Here is a 14750-nt window from a genome sequence, read left to right as displayed (position 1 = left end):
AAAGGTCGGGGAACCACAATCCAACTCGCCGATTTGGATAAGCAACTCGTCGAGTTTTCCTAGTCTCAACTCATACAGTCACTTCCAAGCGATTCTAAAGCCTCCAACCTATAGATTTCGTCCCCTAGGGCTGAGATACCACGTAAGGTTGCTAACTTTACGTCCATGCATGGTATCAAGAGTCTAAAAACACTAAAACTAAGCTTCATAAGAGACCTAGGGCATGGAGGAGGGTCAAGACTTGATAAAGCTGGAAACTTTAAGTCTCAAAAGGCCATGAAATGTCTAGATCTGAAGTGATAACTTCAAGACATGCTCAAATCCAAGAATGGCTCCAAATTAAGCTACTAAAGGCCATAAACTTCTAAATGAAGAGATCTATCAAATAAATGGTCAAGGTATCGACTTTATACCTTAATCTGGCTGCCACAACAGAGGACTTCCCGCATCCAAAGCTTCTCCCTTTAACTAAGCAACACCAAACTCCAAGCTCCTTCAAGAAAGCACCAAAGAAAACACTCTTTACACTCACACACACTCAAAATAATAGAAAGCACGAATTAGGGTTTTACAGGACGGAGGGAACGATGAAGGAGGCTACAATGAAACATTAAGGCCTTTAAATAGGGTACAAAACCCTGGAAATTAGGGTTTCATTCATGCCCACTTACTCGTTGAGTTGAGGCCTCCCAACTCGTCAAGTAGGTATCTTAACCCACGTCCCAAATCATCTCTACTCGACGATTCTGGGGCTCCCAACTCGTCGAGTTTCTCTACAAAAGTGAATAAATTATGATTTTAAATACATACCAGGAACCAGGCGTTACAAAAGTAGCTGACTATGACACCATTGCAAATGATTTGTATGCTTACGGTGTTGTTAACAAAAATGAATGTTTGAATGCTGATGAACATGTTAATATTGTTAATGAGACTTTGACCAAAAACGAACAAATCGAAATTTTGAACAAGACTAAGAATTCGACACAAAGTACTCAACAAAATTTTGCTGCTATCGAAGATGATTATGATAACATCAGTGAAATTGAGGAAGAGGAATATGTTGATTGCCCGAAATTATCCGTCATTAACGTTACTTCGTTAGCTAAAGGAAAAGAGAATGTTGACTCAAAAACGAAGTCAAAAAATGATTTATCTTTGACAACCAAAATTTGTGATTCTCAAAATGAGATTGTTATTGTCGAGGACATAACAAACAACAAAAGTGATAGTGATGATGATTCTTGTGAAAAGGAAATTTTCAAGTTGTTGAAGCTCAATTGTATGAGGATTCTGAGGAATTAAAAAAAATTAATTGAAAAAGGAAAACATTTTTTGGAAACGAATTCAGTTCTTTATCCAGCATGCATTAAAGGACTTCCTAACCAAGTTTTTGTAACAAAAGGGAATGGAGATAATGTAGATCCAAAACAAATGAATTGTTGAAAGAAGACAATGAAAAAGTAACTGATGAAGGTTTTTACTCAAATCAAAATATTGAGGAAAATAAGTTAAATAAAAATCACATGTTTTTCAACGTCAAAAGAGTTAAAAATCTTTTTCAAAAGAAAATGAAAAGAAAACTTATAAAGTTTGGGTTGTAAAAACTGATGATAAACCAAGTGTCGAAAGCAAAACTGAAGAAAATTGTGAGAAACCTTTACCTAATGATTCAAGTAATCAAAAGGCATTTTCTCAAAAAGAAGGGAAAATCAGTTTCACAAGAAATACCTTTCAAAAATCAAAAGGAAAAGAATCAAAATCATGACAAAGAAATTGAGAACTCTGATTTGAAAGATGAAATTTCCAAAAACAAAAGCACGAAAGAAGGCTTATTGGAAGAAATAAAAGGATAATCAAAGGCGAAGTTTTTTAAACACAAGAATTCTCAAAATCCTGAAAAAGATGTTTTCTCAAACATCAAAAACTCATACTTCAAAAGAGTCTTCAAAAGATGATTCGAAAGACGTCACAAAGAGCGTTGTCAACAAAAGTGTTTTTTCACAAAAAAACGAATGTTGTTCAAAACTCGAATGAGAAAACAAATGTTAAGTTTTCAAATTCTGTTCATAGAAATGTTCAAAAGACGAATGGTTTTCAAAATAATAAAATGAATTCGCAAAATCTCTTTCAAAACAATGTACAACAAAAGGATTCTCATTTTAGCTATCAACATCGATACCAAAATCGTTTTCAACAACGACCACAAAAACCATTTTCTCAAATAAAGTTTTCATGATGAACGTTGTGAAGAAAAATGTACCATTCAAACCTGATGATCCAAGTTTTTCAAATCCTGATTTGAAGCAAAAGTCGAATGTATCTTTTGTCAAAGGCAAAAATGATACGAAAAATCTTAATCATTGGTTGGAGGGAAAAGGAAGACAATTTCAGTAGAAAAAGTATTCTCAAGAAAAAGTCCAACAGACTTATGAGAATTACTTGAATGATTTCTTGAATGGAAGCACCTTTTCTCAAGAATCATTATCAAAATGGCAAGAAGTTAAAATTAAGAACGTTGATGTTTCTCATAGAAATGCTGAAAAAGAGAAAATAAAAGTTGAAACTTCGCCACTGAATGATTACATATCAATGCCTAATGTTGATGAAGTTGATTTAATCGAAAAAATTAAGACTAAAGTCTGTAGTTGGATCTTCAGTTCTTCATTGCACACTACATTCCATGCTAATGTCCAAGGACCCAAAAGGTCTTGGGGACCTAAATCTCTCTAATTGATCGTAGGTACTATGTGGCGACCAATATGAAGAAAATTGGTATATCGATAGTGGGTGCTCGCGTCACATGAGTGGAAGAAAGGAGAATTTGAGAGATTTCTGTAGGTTAGAGAATGTTGGATTAGTAAAGTTTGGGAATAACCAAAAGTGCAAGGTCAACGGATATGGGAAAGTAAAAAATGGAAAGTTAACAGTAAAAAGAGTCGCTTATGTCGAAGCGTTAAAGCACAACCTAATATGCGTATCTCAACTCGTAGTAGGAACTGGGAACCAAGTGTTTTTCAATGAGGAAGGAAGTGTAATTTTGAAAAAAGAAAAAAATGAAGTGTTGTTAAAGTCGAAGAGGAAGGGTGATATGTTCACTACGGACATAAAACCTATTGTGCGCATTCCCTCAGTTTGCCTACTATCGAAAGCCTTATCTAACCTCACCTGGCTTTGGCATCAAAGACTTTCTCATCTTAATTTCAAATTTTTAAACAAACTTGTTTTAAATGATCTTGATCGTGGTTTATTTGTTTTGAAATTTTACAATGATTCGTTATGTGCAATGTGTGAACAGGGTAAACAACATTGTCAATGTCATCCAATCACAATTGATTCTTTGATTGTCGAACCGTTGGAACTTCTTCACATTGACTTGTATGGTCCTTCGACAGTTGAGTCTTTCAATAAAAAAAGGTACATATTGGTTATTGTTGATGATTTTTCATGATTTACTTGGTTTTTCTTTCTTAGACAAAAATCGGAAACAGCTCAAGTGATGATCGATTTTATCAAAAACATTGAATTGAGTTTGAAGAAGAAAGTTCGCAAGATCAAGAGAGACAATGGAACTGAGTTTAAGAATCAAATTCTAGATTCGTTTTTGATGAATTTGGGAATTCCTCATAACTTTTCGTCTTCTTACACACCACAGCAAAACAATGTTATCTAGAGGTGAAATCGTTCATTGTACAAAGCAGCTAGGACGATGCTCACATTTGCAAATGTACCGCAATACTTTTAGGCAGAATCAGTTTCGACAACTTGCTTCACACAAAATCGTTCATTCATTCATCATTGTTTTAACATCACACCTTATGAAATCATTAACAAAAGGAAACTTAATGTGAAATTTTTCCATGTTTTTGGTTGTAGATGTTCACTATAGACATAAAACATATAGTGGGCATTCCCTGAGTTTTCCTACTATCAAAAGCCTCATCTAACCTCAGTTGGCTTTGGCATCGAAGACTTTCTCATATTAATTTCAAAAATTTAAACAAACTTGTTTTAAATGATCTTTTTCGTGGTTTACTTGTTTTGAAATTTTACAATGATTTGTTATGTGCAGCATGTGAATAGGGTGAACAACATCGTCAAGGTCATCCAATCACAATTGATTTTTTGATCGCCGAACCGTTGGAAGTTCTCACATTGACTTGTGTGGTCATTCGACTGTTGAGTCTCTCAATAAAAAAAGTACATATTTGTTATTGTTGATAATTTTTCACGATTTACTTGAGTTTTCTTTCTTAGACAGAAATCGGAAACAGCTAAAGTGGTGCTCGATTTTAGCAAAAACATTGAATTGACTTTGAAGAAGAATTTTCGCAAGATCAAGAGCGACAATGGTACTGAGTTTAAGAATCAAATTCTAGATTCATTTTTGACGAATTTGGGAATTTCTCATAACTTTTCGTCTCCTTACACACCATAGAAAAACGGTGTTCTCGAGAGGAGAAATCGTTAATTGTGCGAAACGGCTAGGATGATGCTCACATAATTGAATCTACCACAATACTTTTGGGAAAAATCAATTTTGAAAGCTTGCTTCATGTAAAATCGTTCATTCATTCATCTTCGTTTTAACATCACACCTTATGAAATCATTAACAAAAGGAAACCTAATGTAAAATTTTTCCATGTTTTTGGTTGCAAATGTTTCATAATGAATCTCAAAGATCATCTTTCTAAATTTCAGACAAAAGCTGATGAAGTAATTTTCTTGGGATATTCACACAGCTCTGTCGCATATAGGGTGTCGAAGAAGCGAACACGAAAAGTTGAAGAAACTTTCAATCTCACATTTGATGATTACTATGTCAAGAGAGTTGAAATAGAATTTTCAAAGAAACCTATACTTTCTGAAACTAAAGAAGAATATGAGCAAATGCTTACCTTCGATGTGGATCTTGATTTAATCTTTGGTATACCTGATAGGGCAATTTATGTTGAGATCAATATTGAAGATAATCGAGTACCGGAAGCATCAAAGCACTCAGATGATTCGTCAATCACTAATGAAGAAAAATAAGCTCATTCGTGACCAACCTAAAGCGTCCATGTCGAGGGATAACGAAATTTGACACATGATCAAGTGGTGGGGGGAGCTCTTGATTTATCCATCTCACGTCGAGGAGGATTTGTTAACTTCGCATGCAGATGTTGAAGGGGAGTTATTGACTTCGCAAGCTAGTGTTGAGGGGGAGCACCAGGCAACGAATCCATTGATTGAAAGGGAGATAAGTGGAACAAATCATGATGATGATGATGATGATGCTCAAGGTAACTAATGTTATGATATTAATGATAATATTTCTATTGTAGATCAATTGTCAAAAGCAGAAGAGACCTTTGAGGATGCATATTTGGAGTTTGATCCTACATTTCCTCATTAGGAGAAATGGACGAGGGAGAATCCCAAAGAACAAAATTCTTGGTGATCCTAGTTCAGGTGTTTTAACACGGGCACATGTTCGAGCTAGGAATGAGGTTCTAAATGTGCATCATGAATATTGTATGTTCAATGTATTTATTTCAAAAATCAAACCGAAAATAGTCAAGATTGCATTAGAACATCACGATTGGGTTGTTGTGATGCAATCTAAGTTGGCTAAATTCGAAAGGAACAAATATTGGAGGTTAATTCCCAAACCTGATGCTGAGTTGGTTGAATTTGAAAGGAATAAAGTTTGGAGGTTAATTCCCAAACCCGATGTTGTTTCAATTGTTGGTCTTAAATGGGTTTTTAAAAATAAAATATACAAAGAAGGAAATGTGATTCGCAACAAAGCTAGATTAGTCGTAAAGGTTATTCTCAAAAAGAGGGAATTGATTACAAAGAAACTTTTTCCCTTGTCACAAGACTAGAGGCTGTACGATTTTTTTTGCTTATGCAGCTCATAAGAATTTTGACGTCTACCAGATGGACGTTAAGTGTGTCTTTCTAAACGGTGTTCTTGATGAATGGTCTATGTCGAACACCCACCTGGATTCATAAATGATAAGTATCCTAATCATTGTTATATACTTTACAAAGCGGTTTATGGGTTAAAACAATCACCTCGTGCTTAGTTTGTTGCGCTAACCAATTTTTTTGAAAATCAATAAATTTAATTAAGGATCAATTTAACCCACTTTATTTTGTAAGAAAGTAGGGGATCACCTAATGCTTGTTCAAATTTATGTTGATGCCATTATATTTGGTTCTACTGACCCTTCGTTCTCTAAGGATTTTGAGAATTTTATGTAGAGTAAATTTATAAATGAGCATGATAGGGAAAATCAATCATTTCTTAGGTTTGAACATTCGTCAGAATAGGGAAGGAATTTTCATAAATCAAGAAAGCTACACGCGAAACCTTTTTAACGTTTTGGAATGACGAATTTTTCAAAAGCTAAGGTTCCCATATCAGCCGGCACTCGTAGAGGTCCTTCGTTGGATAAGTCAACTGTTGATCTCAAGACATATAGAAGCATGATCGGTTCGTTGGATAAGCCAACTATCGTTCTCTTCTCAATTTGAGTAAAGAGATAACTTCAGGGTCCTATCATTTGTAGAGGTACAATGATTCTTCACATCCGATCTTTTTTACCCAAAATTTCTAACACCCACACACACGATGATACATGCCCAAGACATCTTTGGTAAAAAACAACCACGATATAAGTATGTCACAATTCTGTGTTTATGATCCGAAATCATTTTTCCATGATGAAGGTGAGATCCACTAAACCATAACTATACGAATTGATGGTGAACATTTCATGTTTAAGATTTTAACGAACCCTTATGTTTCAATGTACCATTTTCGATGTTCAAGATCTTATTTCATTTCTTTTGAGTGCTCTTGATGAAATGTACTCATCCCAAGTCATTTCTTCCCAGTAAATCCAGATCTTTGTTTTTATGAAATGAGATTTCTGTATGAACATTTATGTTACTTCTTCGTTACATAAAATTTTTCAAAAGCTTACTTGTTCTTGACTACATTGTTCATACAAGTATTTTCTTACCATGATTTGCACTTATGTGAAGTTACGAATTTGTATGAAAATGAAGTCACCTACGAAGCTTATTAAAAGAGGCCCTTCGTTACTCTTTAATGAGTATACAATTGTAATTCACGGGTAACCACACAAGAAATTTGACATCTCTCTTGATGAAGAATGAAGAGTATATTTGCCTAAGATCTATCTGCTTTTATATCAAAGTTTCTTTGATATCACTATATCCAAAATTTTCTTAATTTGATTCTATCTTTTCTTTTGGCACATATAGGCACTAAAATCCTCGAGGTTATGGGTATTACCAACTTAGACTTAGATTTCACAAAACCTGGAAAATGATTTAACTTACAATTCCCATAAGTGAATGAGCTCTACCTCCATAACGACAAATGGTTCTTGGTTCGCAATGAAGTGTGTGATGGTTCACTTTTAATGGGATTGACGAATTGTCCGGGGGATGGGACATTCTGTCTGCCTTCTCATGGATCAAGAAAAGTTATCATCACTTTTTACACATGGTAGTTACGGGCATTGATGGTTCAATAACTCACTTTACACGTGGCATTTTCTGATTGGTCAACTTTTGAATTTGAATTTGACGCCGGTTATGTAAGGAAGATGTGATCATTCAGTTTCCTTTTTCACGTTGCCTGCATTCATGCAAAACCCTTAAGTTCTCTTCGCAATCATGTCACAAATTCTCTCTCGATTGTTCATCATGGATACTGCAAACATTATTGTTGATCAATTCAACATCAACGATGATGTTGTCTCTCCACCAACGATAAAAAATTCAGAGCAACAATCTTTGGTTCAACCCGTTGTTTAAAGATTATCCAGACGAATTGAAGATGCTTATTCAGATGTTGAATGATTCAATTCTCACTCACACATTAACTTCTTTTTCTATTCATATGTCATGGTTATCTTTGGCTGCTTCAACTGATGTATGCAACAGAACAACTGCAATCATCACATTTCAGTTGATGTTAACAAGAGCAAACGAATGACTAAGAAGCAGTTCGCCCAAATCCTGAAATTACCATCTGAAGGTGAGTTCGATGAAGTTACAAGTGAGCAAGTTATCCACATGTTTAATGAAATAGGGCATCAACCAACTCTTTTACTTATTAGCCATATCAAGAAGTCGGGTCTTCCTTGGGTATGAAGTTTCTTCTTCGGAGTTACTCTTTGTTGTTTAACATGCAGGAGTTTTGGATTAGATAAGTAAAAACTCAAATTCTATTCGATTATGGTTGGTTTGTACTATAGCCTTAATATGGATTATGCCTCATTGCTCTAGGTTGAGTTTGGTAACTCAATTTCTCATTCAAAGATGACTACAATAGTGTCCAGTGATCGATTTTGGAGCTTGGTTTTACATGAGGTTTATAGTTAGGACGGTATTCCTCTACCTACTAACGATGTTGTTGCCATATTTGCTCATATGACAATTCCCAAATCTGCTATGAATGATCCAGTTGTATTTCTAGTGGTTGGTCGAATTCAAGATTTGATGCTTAATTTGGTGTCTCCTACCAATGATCTGTTGATTAAATACAAAGCGTCGATGAATCCATCTCCTACTGTTATTCTTCCTAAGAAAGTTAATTTTGAAGCTACAAATGGATCTTCCAAAGAAGCTAAGGGCACGAAGAAGAAGAAACAAGTTGCAAAACCTAAAGCAGTTGAAAATGAGGTTTCTCAGAAAACCGTGTTTGATAAGTTGGGAAAGGGGGTTCTTAAGATGACAAAGAAATCTATTCTTGAGAAATCTATGAGTGATGGTTCTGAGAAGCAACCTAAGCAGATTCTTGAGAAGGTTACTGAGGAGGTTCTAACTCAAGAGAGTGAAAATCCTATTCAATAGGTTGTCTCTACAAAACCTAAGAAGATACAATTCAAGGTGACGAAGAGAGGTGTTATGATGAAAGGTGTTTCTACTCCTGATTCTCCTAATACAAAGAAGCGAAAGGCGTTAGAAGTTGTACAGAGACTGAAGAAGTTTAAGCCTTCTCTAGTTGAAACACCAATGATGAATGTTACAGTTGAGTTTGACTATGATAACGAAGCAATAGAAGACGCATTACATGGTTAGTTTCATGTTTCACCCAGGAAGGATACCTCTGTCAAATCAATTTTCGAGGAGACATGTATTCCTGATGTCAATGTGAACATATATGATATGGACGCATATATCAATTCTGGTGAACAGCCTATTACATCACTCCATGAGCAGACGATAGTCACACCACTCGAGGTTTTGTATTTTAAGTCCAATATGGAGAAGGACGAAACTTCAAAAATCAATGTGAACTTATCTAATAAGGACGTAAATATTAATATGGGTGATGGGAGTTCGAAAACAACCATCGATACTACAGCTGCTCCACCACCACCACCTACTTTACCACCATCAACATCTACCATTCTACCTACAACAATTCTAGATGTATCACCAACTTTTCAAGTGGTGACGAACGAACCCATTGTATCTTTATTCTCATCTCAACACAGATGCTGAGCAAATTGTTAATGAAAAAGAAAATGAAGATGATGTCAGGGTTGGCTTTGGAGACTTAGAGTTCAATCCAGATGAGAATGATGTTCCTTATAATGCCATTATGTCTAGTAAACAATTCAAGATCCTTAATTCGAAAATGAATTCTATTCTTCAATTTCTGAATGATAGTGTTGCGAAGTCATCAGTTAGTAGGGTTGAGGTTAAGTAACTATTAAAGTCGCAAGCGTCAAGGAATATGACTTTAATTAAAGGTATTGAAAAGAGTATTGATTAAAAATTAGCTATTCATTCTCACAGTTTTTATTATGAAATTACAAACTGCAAGAAGCTGCTCATGAGTGTCATTCGATTTTTGAGAAGCTTGTGAACTCGTCAAAGCAATCAATCGAGTTCAAGCTTACTGAGCTTCAAAATATGTTGGTCAAGAAGTTGCAAAGTTGGATAAGTATTGTGGATAGATTAAAGGAAGTGTTGAAACTTTGGTTGGAGCTATTCGTATGATGATAAAAGACGTTCGAGCCTTTAATAAGGAATACGCCAAAGGTTTAACAGATAAAAAAGAGGAAGATAGTCAAGTGTTTGTGAAGATTGAGAATTCGATTACTGGATTTCATGAGTGATTGTCGAAGTCTGATGTGCCTACATCAATATCGATTTCTTGAGATCAGTTGACATCCATGGTCTCTTCTATGGAGCAGTCTTTTAAAGCTGAATTGGCACCAATTCTTGACCTTGTTCTTCTCCTTCCAACCAATGCTCCACGTTCTGCGAATGTGTTGCAAGGGGGAGAAAGGGAGTTGGTTCGTCTAAAGGAACTGATGAATATAAAGGCATTTTTTTGGGAACGGTTATGTCTACTCAATTCCAACTTCGCTACTGATGAAATCTATGATGACAACTGCAACAAAAATGAATACTCCATATGTCAATGTTGACTTATCCAAGTTGCAAAAGAAAAGGGATAACTATTGGAGAGGGAGGCTCGAGTTCAACTGTAGTTAAGGCTACATCAACTGTTGATCCCAAAGATATAGGGAAGGGTGTTCATGTTGAGCCCTCAGCTGAAGAACAAAAAAGTTTGCAAGACATTGAATTGGAGAAGATGAGGCAGTTGAAAAACATTGTAAGGAAAATGTGATCCAAACAAAATTTGGAGTTACAAACAACACCCTTAGACTCAAATATGATTTGAATTAAACTTATTTATGACATTGTTACCTTTATTATGAAAACAAGATACACATATTCCAACTTTAAGAAATTGATTTTTGAAGAAAAATAAATATAACTTATTTGACATATGTGAATCATATTTAAATATTAAAGATTATTAATACAATTTTCTGTAAATAGTAGAGAAAATTTTTTTGTCAAGCATAATACATAGTGATGTATTGGATCCTTACAAAAGGAATGTCTATATAAGATGCAAGATACCCCATGATCTTCATTAACACCTATAGTCGTTATGTATATGTTAGATATAAGGATTTCAGAATAAATAGTACTTGGATATTACTTAGATCGTGATTAAATCACTTTCTGAAATCTATAATTCGTCCCTTATAGCCCGGGGTTACACAAATCCTGAAGTGGGATAATCCAAGAAAATTTGATTTGGATTAGAGGCTTAATCCAAAATCATAAACACGGAATACGTTGTGATCTTTAGTATTCTTAAGGGATAGAGAGTGGTTAATGATCAATTTCGTATATGTAAATGATCAACCATTTTCCTGGAACATTTACATTCCATTTATACTATGAAGAAAAATGGTTAAAATCTATTGCACCAAAATTGGCACCAAAAAGGGTAGTTAATGTACATAATCGATGCCTACATCACCATGATATCATCAGTAGGTTTTGGCAGGAAAAATACATGCCCATAGTCTATCGTGAAAAGTGGTTAAAACCAGAACCGCCGCCAGGGGCTCTGCCCTTTGGACCTCTCAAAGGTGTTGCCCCTGGACCCTGCTAGGGGCACCGACTCTTGGAACCCTATACACATGGGTGCTGCCCTTGGACCTCCGTATTTCCAAGTTTACATTTAACATTTCGAGTACACACCCCGCACTTCCACTCTCGGATACTAAACTAAACTCGACATGTCTCCACAATAATTATAATTACAATAAAACATGCCGATAACACTAAGATTACAAACAATATATATTTTATATGATAAAACACAATTGCAAAACATTTGAAATGTTCAAATTTGTTTAGATATGAAGTTGAGAAACTCTTCAATAGTATCTTTAAAGGCCTTTAAAATAATAAAGGATGAACTAAATTTTATTGGATATGGTTTATTTTCTAATGATTAGAAATATTCTTCCTTTATCATTTTGGGAATATGCCTTGCTCACTATCACTTGTATTTTGAATACATCTCCAGATAAGAAGTAGATAAAACACCTTTTGTGATTTAGCATAGAAAGACTCCATCCTTATCTTACTTACAGGTGTGGGGATGTGAAGCTTATATAAGACAAGAAGCTTCAAGTAAACATCGACCCATGATCTACTAAGTACATATTTGTAGGATATCCTAAAGACTATTTAGGCTATTACTTCTGCAATCCCACTAAGATAAGATCTTTGTTTCTCTGAAAGTTGAGTTCTTAGAAAACAAGTTTCTAATGGAAAAGTGAGCGGGATTTTGGGAGACATATGCAACTTTAAGAAGATCAAGAACCACAACTTGATGTAGAAAAAGTTGACACTAGTTTTCAACAAGAAATTGTTGAAGCTAAATAACAGTTATTCAAAAACAGAAACTGTTCACAAATCATTTAGAAAACATTATTAGCTCTTTTGTAGTTTGTCAATAGGAACAGTAAAGTGTATGTAAATTGCATTCTTTGGCTTCAAAACACTATTAGCTCTTTGTAGTTTCAGTTTGCAAAGTTGTTTGAAATGTGTTGAGGTCAATTGATTATGGAAACCAAATAAGAACATGTCGATCTAAATAAGATCTGGTTTTCAGCTCATTGTATCCAGAACAGTACAGAGAGAATAAGAGTACAAGTGATCAAATGCTAATTTGAAAGTTAATCTACCCTCTTAGTACTCATCATATTTATAGGGTACTCACGGAACAAAAAATACTGAGTATAGATGATAGTACAAAACATCATGATGCCTACTAAATACATTAGGATAATGAATACATATGGTCATTCGTTATTTATAGACACTTTGCATAAAAATAGCTACCAATTCGACTTATCACAACCAATTTCATCCTAACATTCTCCCCTTTTGTGAGAAAAGATGAATTATCAAACTTTAGGTAGAATCTTTACAATCTGTAGCAAAACTTCTAGTATCTTCATATACCATTGAATAATCTTCCTGATCTTCGCTTTGTCTCCATTCTCGTTTTTCTGGCAGTTGTTGGTTCGAGGTAGGATACTGCTAAGATGTGAATTTGAATACCTTTCCACATCATCAACACGAAACAAGAACTTTTTCCTGCTCTCCTTCTTCCCTTTTCCAAGAAACACAACACCATGAGGATCATGCACAATCTCTCCATCTTCATAATCCTTTATGCTTATTTTTACTTTTAGCAATGCCTTAGGAACTTTCGATCTTCTATTGAAGCGAGTAGAAAGATCGATGTCTGTCAGAGCTAGATGTGCAAAATAAGAATCCAGAAAAGTCTTGAGATGCCCATATCGAAGAACATAAGTTGTTTGGTTTGGAATATCAGTCTTTTTAAGATCACCCATTAAAATAATAGTTTAAACAAGATCATTCACGTTTATGAGAGGGAAATCTACAATCGTGAACTCAAAAGGTACATTGTTTGAACGAACCACCTTCTAATGAAAATTCTACAACCCTTCGAATAACACATCAGGAGTGATGGATACGAACTTAACTATTTTCACCAGTGACCATAACTCCTCTTCTCTCTTCCCCAATACTCCATGAAAACGAATCTTCAGCTTTTTGAATTCCTCCTTGTCCTGGTAATTCTCAGCAAGTTTAAATTGCGAGAATACAAACAAAGAGTAATTAACTGGAAAATCCATTTGATTAAACTCTGTATTCTCAGTTGCATATTTCTTCTTTGGCTTGACCATAAAATCATCATCTTCATTGAAGGTTGTGCTTTCGATCACTTTATTATAGATGTAATGCTTAGAAAACATTGATATTTACTTTATAATTATATTAAGAGATCTAATTGTCAAAATAAGAATAATCATTTCAGAATATGAATGTGATCGTTACAAAATGATTAAACAAATTATCAATCATCTAATCATATAACTGAGACATATATTTAGTCAAACTAAATTTAACATATATTGTTTAAAACAAACATTGTTTTACAATACAATTCCTTTATGTTCAAAATATAAATAATTAACTCCAAATGCTTTAGTCTTTAACGTTTGGTTCTTGGTTTAAGTGGAGTGAAAACTTGCTTGTTCTCAACCTCTTACTCTTCTTGAACATCTATAACACATATACAAATATTAGTTTAATACTTATTATCAAGTAATCGCGTATTAGATGAAAAGTAAGCATTATATCATATAAATACCTGAAGAGCCCAATATATGCATTTTCATTGTTAACTATGGGCCCACTATAAGGCATGATACATCGATTGAATCATCAAAATGTTTTTACCGTGTTTTATGAACTTATATATATGCAAGAGGAGGATCAACGGGAAGTAGATGGATAAGTATATACAACTTCCCTTGCGTCTGAGAACCATTCTTAATCTTTGATGTTAAGTAAGGAAGTTGTTAGTGTATAGTTTTTCTTATTAAGGATGGATTGTAGGCGTAAGATATTCGGGGTATTCGCACTTTGGGATATGTACAAAAATTTTGCAAGAATTCATTTAGTTTTAAAAATATTTAAATATTTAATAATTAATACCCTTTATGTATCTAAAACATTAATTATTAAAGTTTAGGACCCAAGTTGCAAAACCAATAAATAATTAGGTAACTTTTATCTCATTTATTTTATCCAACAAGGTAGATAGCAGTTATGAGTTATATTCCAATACAATTCATAGGGTTATGGGATCGCTAACAACTTTTGTTAATTGACATGTTTGATCTCATATATGCATCGAGTCTCTTAAAGTTAGATGTCCTTTATCGTAAAAGATTCTCAATCAAATCATCCAATTAGAAAAAGCATTTGGAAGTGACACATAACTAGTGGTTAGGTATCA

The sequence above is a fragment of the Lactuca virosa genome, chromosome 3 (genome assembly GCF_052849685.1).
Source record: "Lactuca virosa cultivar CGN04683 chromosome 3, Lactuca_virosa_CGN04683_v6, whole genome shotgun sequence".
NCBI lineage: Eukaryota > Viridiplantae > Streptophyta > Magnoliopsida > Asterales > Asteraceae > Lactuca > Lactuca virosa.
This window is presented reverse-complemented; position numbering follows the sequence as displayed.